Below are 11,710 nucleotides of genomic sequence, written 5' to 3' on the forward strand. Positions count from 1 at the left end.
CAGCACTTACTTATCTCTATTTTCTACTCTTGAACTTCAACAACTGCCATTTTTTTTACGTTGCAGTGTTCCCATGAGCTGGAAAAAAAATTGTTTCCGAGAGGCCTGATTTACCTCTAAATTTATCTAAATAGTTTGTTCTCGGTTTGTGTTGGAGTTTGGATTAAGACATAAGAGTTTGTATCTATACTCTCCTCTTTGTTTTTCTCTTTGTTTTCCTATAAGAATATAAGATGAATTGATTGATGGCTGGATCTTGTTTTAACTTGACAAAAGCACAAATTCTAAGATGATTTGGTGTTTGATCTCGTGAAAAATTTCTATTCCCTCTGTTGTTGGTGACTAATTTGGTCCACGGTTTCTTCAAATTACATTGAGTAATTGTTATTTTAAGAAGGTCGTTGCAATTGACCTCAACATTTGATTTGCCTCATCATGGAGAGTTGGCTCATTGAATATTGTAACATGAAGGATCTTGAATTTATGGAAAAGTGAGATACTTCATTGACATCAATAACTTGTTGTAATCAGAGTACATGAACCTCTATTTATATTAGAGGAAGTTAGTAGAGTCCAATTACAATAAAACTACCCTTGTCCCAATTACACCCAAACTCTAACACTTAAGGTAAGTCCTAACATAATTAGGTAACTCAATATTGATAAAAAAAAAATAACTTAAAACTAAAATTCTTCTTGGTCGTGACCCTAAGATAAAGATACTTTTGTGAGTCCTTCTTGATCTTCCAATTGATGTGATAAGGATGCCAGCTCTTGGTAATCATTGTGGTCCTACTTCTTATGGGCTTGGGCCCATCTTGTGGCCTTCCTTGGTCATGTGGCCTATCTTATAATAATCTACCTATGTGGGCCTTCCTTGATCATTTGGGCTTGATCTTATCTTCCAAGACTCCCCCTCAAGCTTGGGGTGAGAGGACAACATGAACTCCCAACTTGTTGCAAATAATGTATAAAATATTTTTGTATAAATTGGCACATCTTCCAATATGCCTTCATCTTCCAACATTCCCCTCACGTTGTTGCATTCTTCCATGAGGCCCTGCGGCTTTATAAGTGAGAGTAAAAATCACTCCTAGCCGGTAAGCCATTGCTTCATACTCCAGTCTTAATGTTGGATGTAGGGCACACTCTACTGCTGTCGGTAGTGTGTCTATCGGCATTGCTCTGAAGTGTCCACCACCATGTCCCTCCACAGGACAACGACCACAAATAATTTTCATCTTTTAGATGGGGATGAAGTTCCTCTATCGTGGACTCTCAACCACAAATAATTTTCATCTTTTTGACAGGGATGAAGTTCCTCCGTCATGGACTTCCAACCACAAATAATTTTCATCTTTTTGACGAGGATGAAGTTCCTCCGTAGTGGACTCCCAACCACAAATAATTTTCATCTTTTTGACAGGGCCCAACCATAAACAATTTTCATCTTTTTGACGGGGTAAAATAAATGATGACATGAGGCCACCTCTTATTCAATAATAATATCCCCAAAGAGACATAATAGTTGCAACTGAATATAACACGACCATCTTCCAACACATATAACACGAACCAAATAGTAAACTTTGTCAAAGAACCCATGAAATAATCCGATATAAAAATTTCTTCTTTGATGCACAAGCTTCATCTTTTGTGCTCCCCCTTTCTTGAATATTTTGGTCACATAAACTTATCCACAACATAAGGAATAAAATACCTCTTTCTTGTTCTTCTTCTACTTCTCCCCCTCAAGCTGGGAGGTAATGGCAATGATCCCAGCTTGAACCAAATATCATAGATGTAGCAATAAACCCAAATAACAGAGATTTATAAATAAGCCCTCAAACCAGGGAGAAGTGAGATATTTTCCTGATCAACTCAAAAAGTGACGCAAAATAATTGGCATAAATTTGGATTTTTCAATACAACAGAATACCAGCATGACCTTTGATTCTTCCAATTCGAATATATCTTTCAATGTAGATCAGATTGACATGAAATTTTTTCCTTATGAAAGTAGACTTAAATAAATTTCATCCAAGCATAACATTTCTTCATAAAATATAATTATCAAAAGATAAATAATCTGATAGGTTTCGGTCTCTGTCATCTGGCCAAACTAAGTTCTATTTCTCCATTTTTTCCAGAACGACCATTGACTCTTCCAAGATCAATATCTCCTTATAAACAAATCATACCGAGAATTGGTTGAATAGGTCAGAAAATAGACTTACATAAATTTCTCTTGATATATAATTATCCATATAAAGTCTCTTTCTTGATAGCTTAAAGTACCTCGAAAGTTGAGGCTTTCTACTGCTGCTTGAACCTCTTTTTCAATTAGACCTTTGCTGCTTCAAATATCGATTTCTCTTTGTACATAAATAAGATAAAAAATTGGTTGAATAGGTAAAAGAATAGACTTATAGATATTTAGTTTGATATATATTTCTGCATATAAAGTCTAGTTCTTGATAGTAAAAAATACCTCGGAATCTGAAGATTGCTACTGCTGCTTGAACCTTTTTGCAATCTGACCTTCGTTCATTCAAATATTGAAAACTCTCTGAATATAATTCTGATTGGAACAAATCATTCTTCTTTGGAAAGTAGACTCAAATTTATTTCTATAAATATATAATATTTGAAATATTAAAAACTCGATATGGAGTTAAAAAATGCAAAGGAAACTACGGGTGTAGGGACTGAAAAAAATAACTACAAACCTGGACCTAGGGTTTAGGGTTTAGAGAAAAGGATCACATTACCTCCGTGAGTTGACCAAGTCAACTCACAGAACCTGCTCTGATACCATGTTGAATTTTTGGAAAAGTGAAATACTTCATTGACATCAATAACTTGTTGTAATCAGAGTACTTGAACCTCTATTTATAATAGAGGAAGGTAGTAGAGTCCAATTACAATAAAACTACCCTTGTCCCAATTACACCCAAAATCTAACAATTAAGGTAAGTCCTAACATAATTAGGTAACTCAATATTGATAAAAGACAAATATAACTTAAACTAAAATTCTTCTTGGTCGTGACCCTAAGATAAAGATACTTTTGTCAGTCATTCTTGATCTTCCAACTGATGTGATAAGGATGCCAACCCTTGGTAATCATTGTAGGTCCTACTATGGCCTTGGGCCCATCTTGTGGGCCTTCCTTGGTCATGTGGCCCATCTTATAATAATCTTACATATGTGGGTCTTCCTTGGTCGTTTGGGCTTGATCTTAACTTCCAACAGAGGAGCATGTAACTAATAATGTGTTCCACTTGGAAACAACCAAGGACATTTGGGACACATGTGCTACGCTATACTCCAGTATTGCCTCCTTACAAAAATTATTCGATGACTTACAAAGTACGCTGAATACTAAAAAAGGACATAACATTCATGAGTTTTAGCCCGGTTTTGGGGCCTTCTCCAAGAATGGAAAATAGCTCAACTATACTCCAGAGACATTGCAGTTCAAGAAAGGCAATGAGAGGCCTTGGTAGCAACTATTTGGTTGACAAATATCAAGCCTTACCTTGAGGTTGCTAAGACCTAGATTCTTAGTTCCTCTGCTCTTCTATCCTTCACTGACACTAGTGCCACATTACTACAGATCCCTGAACAATCTCCTACTTCCCCCATTGATACTCCATCTGCTATGTACTCCAGAAATAGGGGTATATCGTCTTCATACTGAGGACACAATAGAAATTTTAGAGGGGGTCATAATAGAGGTGATTGAACGGGTCCAACTCATTCCCACATTGAGCCTCGTCTTTGCACTTGTTGTGGTGGTCAGAACTGCCTTGTGGAAACATGCTGGAAAATTCATGGCAAGCCTGATTGGGCCACGACTAACCCAACTTCCGTTAATATTAAGAAACGGGACGAAAATGTTGACTCCAACTTTGGGAATGTGACTCTCACTACTGTAGACTATGTCACATTTCAGAAGATGAAGTCTTTCATGGAGCCCTCCATCCCTCCATTACATAATGATGCTACCACCATTGCATCAGGTATACTTTCTTCCTCTTCGTCCAGTTCCTCTTGGATCATCGACTCTGGGGCCTCCGAACATCTATCAAGTTACAACCACATGCTTCATTCATTATCTTCATGTCTTCATTAGAAATTTGTTACTATTGCTAATGGTACCAAAACCAAGGTACTTGGCAAGGGTTCTTCATCTCTTACATTTTCTATGCATCTTCAAGATGTTTTGTTTTTCCCTCAATTTCATTTAAATTTGCTTTAAATTAGTCAAATAACAAAAAAAAATCGAATTGCTCTGTCACCTTCTCACCTTCTTCCTGTACATTTCAGGATCTAACTACGAAGTAGGTGATTGGTGGAGACCATGAAAAAGGGGGCTTGTACTACTTCACTTTTCCACCATTAACTACCCTATCATCCACTACATCTGAGGCCCAACTTTGGCACAACCGGCTTGGCCGTCCGTCTACCTCTTCACTTTGTTATTTACTTCCTTCTTTAAAATCACTTTCTACTTTCAATTGTGGGGTTTGTCAACTAAGTAAACACATAAGGAGTACATATTCTCCTCGCCTTACAACTACAAGTGCTGCTCCTTTTATTTTAATACACTCTGATGTATGGGGACCTTTATGTGTCTCGAATATTTCTCAAGTTAAATACTTTATTACTTTTGTTGATGACTTTACCCGTGTGACTTTACCCAAGTGACTTGGTTATATTTATTTAAAGAACGATAAAAAATCCTTCCTATCTTTAAAACCTTTCATGCTATGGTGTTGACTCAATTTGAAAAGAAAATTCAAATCCTTAGGTTTGACAATGCTAAGGAATATTTATCTAATGAGTTCAAATCATTTTGTGAGGGTAATGGGCTTATTTATCAAACATCGTGTGCCTATACTCCTCAACAAGATAGTGTTGTTGAAAGAAAGAATTGTCACCTTCTTGAACTTGCTCGAGGCCTCTTCTACTCCATGATGGTACCCTATTTTATCTGTCTCATCCTATACTTACAACATGTTTTCATATCAATAGGTTACCTTCATCTGTTCTTAGTAGTAAAACTTCTTACTCTGTTTTATTTCAATGTGAAGATCCCTTTTCTCTTCCTATTAAAGTTTTTGGATGTACTTGTTTTGTTCATGTCACTTCTCCACAAAAGAGTAAACTTGATCCCCATTTTATGAGGTGTATTTTTTTGGGGTACTGTCATACATAGAAAGGATAGGTCTGTTACAATCCTACCCTTCAGAGGATGCTTTTATCTTGGGATGTGACTTTGTTTGAGGACACCTCCTTCTATTCCTCACATGATGCTCCTCCAGGTTTGACATTTCCTCCTTCCACACCTTGTCTATTTGTGCCTTTCAATGTTTATATTACTCAACCCCCTGTAGCACCAGTCGTCCCCTCACCTGTGGAGTAGTCGGATCCACCTAAGGTAAGTCCTTCTCCTCCTATTTTTGGGCCTGAATTTGATACTCGGCATATTGCTTTAATAAATGAAAGTCGTTCCTATACTACTACTCACGCTATCTCCAATTTTATGTCTCACCATCGCTTGTCTTCGGAGTGCTCTCAGTTCCTTGCATCTCTTTCCATTGTCCTATCAAGAGGCAATGAAGCATCTAGGATGGAAGGTGGCTATGGATGAAGAAATGTGTTACAATGTGGGACCCACCATGAGGACGTGGGACACCAAGAAGAATCCTCACCCAAGCAAGCACGAGTTAAGGAATATCAAGAAGCACAAACTGAATTGAGTTAGAAGACTTGAAGATCAAATGGGACCCACAAATATCTCGTGAGTTGTCAACCTTATCAAGATGAGCTGGAAGATCATGTGGGACCCACAAGGATAAGGCTACTCACTGGCCTTCTCCATTATATTCACGTGAATGAAGAAAGAGTCCTAGTTCAACTCATGTTAGTCTTCTAGTAGATTGGTTTGAATAGACTTATCTTAGAGAGTTAGAGTTGGAACGTAATTAGGATTGAAAGACTATTTGTATAAGGACTATACCTCCTCCTCTACTATAAATAGAGGTATTATAATTTGGAATTAATCAAGTTACACATCCCATTCTCGAGTTACTCTCTCTCTCTCTTTGCTTGGCGCAACCTCTCTCTGTTCTTTTATTTTTTCTTCTTGAAACCTGAGAACTCTTCTTCCTTTTTTTTCTTTTTTCTTTCTTCTTTCTTTTTCTCGGAATTATAGAAAAGGGATCCTAAGTTCAACATGGTATCAGAGCATTATATTTATGATCCCTCGTTAAAGGAATGCTCAAGAGAAGTGATGATCAACACCACTTAAAAGAAGGCTCTTTTATGAAGGACGAACACAAGTCGAGAGATAAGTGTTCAAAATTATTGTTTTTATGTTACTGGTTTCAAAATTTAGAAGATGAGTAAAGGATGAATATATTAATGTTTCCATCTTATTATATTATGGCTATGCATGCCTCTCTATCTAGAAGGAGCTATCAAAATAATTTTGTCGGTTTGGAAATTTTGTTTATAGAGACCAGTCCATGATCGGATTATTGGAATTTTTTTTGTGGGATAAGATTTCTCTGATATAGAAAATTTTTAATGAGTCTCTTATGAGTGTTATTAGAGAAAAAAATCATAATGATAATTTAGCATCAATTCTGAACTTCCCCATACATTAAGTTGATTGAAGTACTACTTGGTGTTATTAGAATTTTTTTGAAGGGCCTATTATGGCTGAAGAAAATATGAATATCAAAGGTTATATACTGAGAATCACCACCAAACCCTCACGTGGGGTATCCAATTTTATGATTTGGTCCACATCGGTTCGGAGGTTCCTTATAACAAAAGACCTACTCGCTCACCTCACCACCCGAGGACCACCTATTGATGAAGATGATATTTTTTATATGAAATGGCTGAAAATGATACTTTGGTAATTAGTTGGCTAATCAATAGCATGGAAGAATATGTCTCCAATAATGTTATTCATCTTTGACACAAAAAAACAAATTTTGGAGACATGTGCTAAACTGTACTCATGCCTTGATACTCTACATAGACCCTATGATATTCTCCAAAGAATGTTGAATACTAAACAAGGAAAAAATATCCATGAGTACTTGACCCGCTTTAGAGGTTTTCTTCAAGAGTGGAAGTTAGATCAACCTTCAACTACTAATATTTCTATCCAAGACAAACAGAATGAAGCCTTAATTACTGTTATTTGCCTTGCAAATGTTAAACCTAATCTAGAGATTGCCAAGAGTCAAATTTTGAGTGCTTCTATTGTCCCAAAGTTTGATGATGTGTGCGCAACACTACTTCATATTCCAGACACTTCTTCCTCTACTACTGACGTATCATCCGCTATGTATTCCAATTATAGAGGATCATCATCTGACCGCAGCCGAGGCTGAGGTAGAAGTTATAGAGGAGGCAGAGGAAGAGGTGGAAGGACTGGTGTGGGCAAAATAGATGGGAAAGAATGTAGTCATTGTAAACATTTTGGCCACACTATAGATCAGTACTATTACAGGGCATGCACTTAATGTGGACGATGCGGCCATTATAAAGAAATATGCTATAAAGCCAATGAACAGTCAGAATTGTCAAGTGATAATCAACCCTTTGTAAGTGATACAAAAGATGAAAATCTCACAAAATCAGCAGCATAGAAAAATATTACCGATGAAGAGTATGAGCTATTTCATAAAATGAAGACAATGTTGGGTTCTTCTTCTAGTTCCTCCGCAATTATTGCTGCCACTACTGCTTCAGGTATGCTATATGCCTCATCTTCATCCTAGATAATTGACTCAAGAGCCTCTGAGCATCTTACAGGTAACAAAAATTTATTACATTCTCTATCTTCGAGTCTTTCACACAAATTTGTTACCATAGCTGACGGTTCTCAAACCAAAGTCCAAGGGAAAGGTTCCACTTCTGCTCACTAATATTCTTTTTCGTTCCTACTTTCCCTTTGAATCTATTATCTGTTAGTCAGCTGACAAAATATTTTAATTGCTCAGTTACCTTCTCACCCACTTCATGTGTCTTTCAGGATCTTATAACGAAGTAGGTGATTGGTGGAGGCCATGAACAAGGGGGGCTTTACTACTTGGACGTGCCAAAAATAAATATGGTTTCTACTAATGAAAATGAGACAAGGTTATGGCACAATCAGTTGGGACATCCATCTACACAGTCTCTTCATTATATGTTTCCATCTCTTAAAGTAAGGTCAAAATTTCATTGTGAGGTTTGTCAATTGAGTAAACATCAAAGGAGGACATACTCTCCTCTTCCAGAAGTCAAAAGTGTCACTCCATTTTCATTAATTCATACTGATGTTTGAGGGCCCTTGAGTGTCTCTAATATTTTCCAAGCAAAATATTTTATTACATTATTGATGATTTCACTCGCACAACTTGGTTGTTTATCTTGAAGGAGCGTTCTAAGATACAATTCATTTTTAAGTCATTTCATGCTATGGTACTGACACAATTTGGTTAGAAAAAATATTCTTCTGTCTGATAATGCCAAAGAATATTTTTCCAAAGACCTTGACTCATTTTGTCAAGAAAATGGCATTATCCATCAAACATGATACACCTACACTCCTCAACAAAATGGTGTAGCCGAACGGAAAAATCATCATATTCTTAAGGTTGCACGAGGTTTATTATATGCCATTAAAGTTCAATACTTTTATTGGCCTCATGCCGTCCTTACGGCTTGTTTTCTTATAAATCGTCTACCATCTACAGTTCTTGGTAATAAATCTCCTTACTCTAGATTATTACCGAATGATGATCCATTTTCATTACCTTTGAAAGTCTTCGGATGTCAATGTTTTGTTCATAATTCATTACCTAGACACAGTAAACTTGATCCTAAATCTATCAAGTGTATATTTTTGGGATACTCTCACACACAAAAGGGTTATGTTTGTTATAGTCTCACTCTTCAACATTTATTTGTCCAGGGATGTAACATTTTTTGAAGACTCCTTTTATTTTGATAGCGCTCCTCCTAGTCTATCCTCAATACCAGGTTCCCCTAGATCGGTTGTGCCTCGAGATACAGAGATTATTCAACCCCCAGAGCAAGTGGTCAACACCACACCTGTTGAGTTAAAAGATCCACCAGAGGTAAGTCCTTCATCACAAGTTATTTTTGGTCCTCAATATGATACTCGTCCTATTGCTATAAGGAAAGAACCTCGATCATGCACTAGACCTTCTACTTCTCATCCCATTTTAAATTTTAAGTCTCATCATCGCCTCTCACCTTTATGTTGTCAGTTTCTTTCTTCTATTTCCTCCATATCTGTTCCACAGTCATATCAGGAGGCTCTACAACATCCAACGTGGAAGGCAGCAATGGATGAAGAAATGAAGGCTCTTGATGACAACCATACATGGTCACTGGTTCCTCTTCCCACAGGTAAAAAACCCGTTGGTTGCAAGTGGGTTAATACTATCAAACATAATCTGAATGGGTCAATTGCACGACTAAAGGCTTGACTAGTTGCCAAAGGTTATACTCAGTACTATGGAATTGATTATGAAGAAACCTTTTCTCTAGTGGTAAAAATGAACTCGGTACATATATTATTATCTCGTGCGGCCAATTCATCATGGCCGATATATCAACTTGATGTAAAAAATGTATTTCTTAATGGTGATATTAAAGAATAAATTTACATGGAACAACCACCTGGGTATGTGGTTGAGGGGGAGTCCATATGCCGCCTTATGAAATCTCTATATGGTCGAAAGTAGTCCCCTCGGGCATGGTTTGAGAAATTTAGTCAAGCCATCATACGGACTGGCTTTCATAGATGCTCTGCAGAACACTCATTATTTATTGAAAATACACCAAAAGGTAAGGTGATTCTGGCTGTATGTGTTGATGATATTATTTTAACTGGGAGTGATTTCGAGGGTATTCAAAAAACAAAGGAGAAAATATGTGCTGAATTCAAGACAAAGGATCTTGGATTACTCAAATATTTTTTGGGTATTGAAGTATTATAATCCAGACATGGGATTGTGCTATCCCAAAGGAAGTATGCCCTTGATCTACTAGAAGAGACATGAATGATGGGATGCAAACCAACAGATACTTCTATAGATGTAAATACAAAATTATGTGGAGGCACTGGAGAAGATGTAGATATTGGAAAATATCAAAGACTAGTGGGATGACTTATTTACCTGTGCGTAACAAGGCCGGATATTTCATATGCAGTAAGTGTGGTAAGTCAATACATGCACAAGCCACAACTTAGTCATTGGCAAGCACTTGAAAGAATACTACGATATCTGAAAGGAGCTCCAAGAAGGGGGCTTCTCTATAAAAACCATGGTCACTTCAACATCAAAGGATTCTCATATGCATACTGGGCCAAATCCCTGGATGACAGAAAATTTACTTCGGGATTTTGTACGATGGTTGGTGGGAATATGGTTACATGGAAAAGAAAAAAGCAAAATGTAGTAGCACGGTCTAGTGCAGAAGCAGAGTATAGGACCATGGCACACACTGTTAGTGAACTCATATGGATAAGAGCACTTCTCACTGAATTGGGATTCTACAAAGAAGCTCCAATAGATCTATAATGTGAGAATCAACCAGCAATACACATTACATCGAATCCAATCTTCCATGAAAGAACAAAGCATATTGAAGTAGATTGCCATTTTATACGAGAAAAGTTTCAAGCCAGTTTCTTATCTCTGATGCATATATCATCACAAAATCAAGTTGCAGATATTCTCAGCAAGCCGGTCACACACAAGATTATGTCTACCATATGCAGCAAGCTGGCATTTATGATCACTTCTCACCCCCAACTTGAGGGGGAGTGTTACAATGTGGGATCCACCATGGTGCTCGAGCTGGTGGGACCCACCATGAGCACGTGGGACACCAAGAAGTATCCTCACCCAAGTGAACACGAGTTAATGAATCAAGAAGTACAAGCTGAATTGAGTTAGAAGATTTGAAGATCAAGTGGGACCCACAAATATCTCACGAGCTATCAACCTTATCAAGATGAGCTGGAAGATCATGAGGGACCCACAAGGATAAGGCTATGAACTAGCCTTCTCCCTTATATTCACGTGAATGAAGAAAGAGTCCTAGTTCAACTCATGTTAGTCTTCTAGTAGATTGGTTTGAATAGACTTATCTTAGAGAGTTAGAGTTGGAATGTAATTAGGATTGAAAAGCTAATTGTATAAGGACTCTACCTCCTCCTCTACTACAAATAGAAGTATTGTAATTCAGAATTAATCAAGTTACACATCTCATTCTCGAGTTACTCTCTCTCTCTCTCTCTCTCTCTTTGCTTGGCGCAACCTCTCTTTGCTCGGCGCAACCTCTCTTTGCTCTTTTATTTTTTCTTCTCTCTACCCGAGAGCTCTTCTTCCTTTTTCTCTTTTTTCTTTCTTCTTTTTCTTGCTCAGAATTATGGAAAAGGGATCCTAAATTCAACAAAAATGCCCTCCTTATATGAGAATCAAACCCAATCGGTTGTAAATGATGTTTTTTTGGTAAAACATAACCCAGATGGGTCCATTGCTTTTCTTAAAGCCTGATTCATTGCTAAAGGTTACACTCAGTGCTATGGGATAGATTATGAGGAAACCTTTTCTCTTGTTGCAAAATTTAATTTGGTACATATCATCTTTTCTCTTGCTGC

The 11,710-nt window shown here is 37.2% G+C and overlaps 1 pseudogene; it reads left to right on the top strand.

Moving 5' to 3' along the window:
• Positions 1 to 4,157: 4,157 nt before the first annotated feature.
• LOC137947740 (uncharacterized) lies at positions 4,158 to 11,003 on the top strand (annotated as a pseudogene).
• The last annotated feature ends 707 nt before the right edge of the window (positions 11,004 to 11,710 follow it).

Source organism: Aristolochia californica, unplaced genomic scaffold, assembly GCF_029961685.1.
Source record: "Aristolochia californica isolate CCGP_79_NKW_82.1479 unplaced genomic scaffold, dmAriCali1.0.hap1 SCAF_1, whole genome shotgun sequence".
NCBI lineage: Eukaryota > Viridiplantae > Streptophyta > Magnoliopsida > Piperales > Aristolochiaceae > Aristolochia > Aristolochia californica.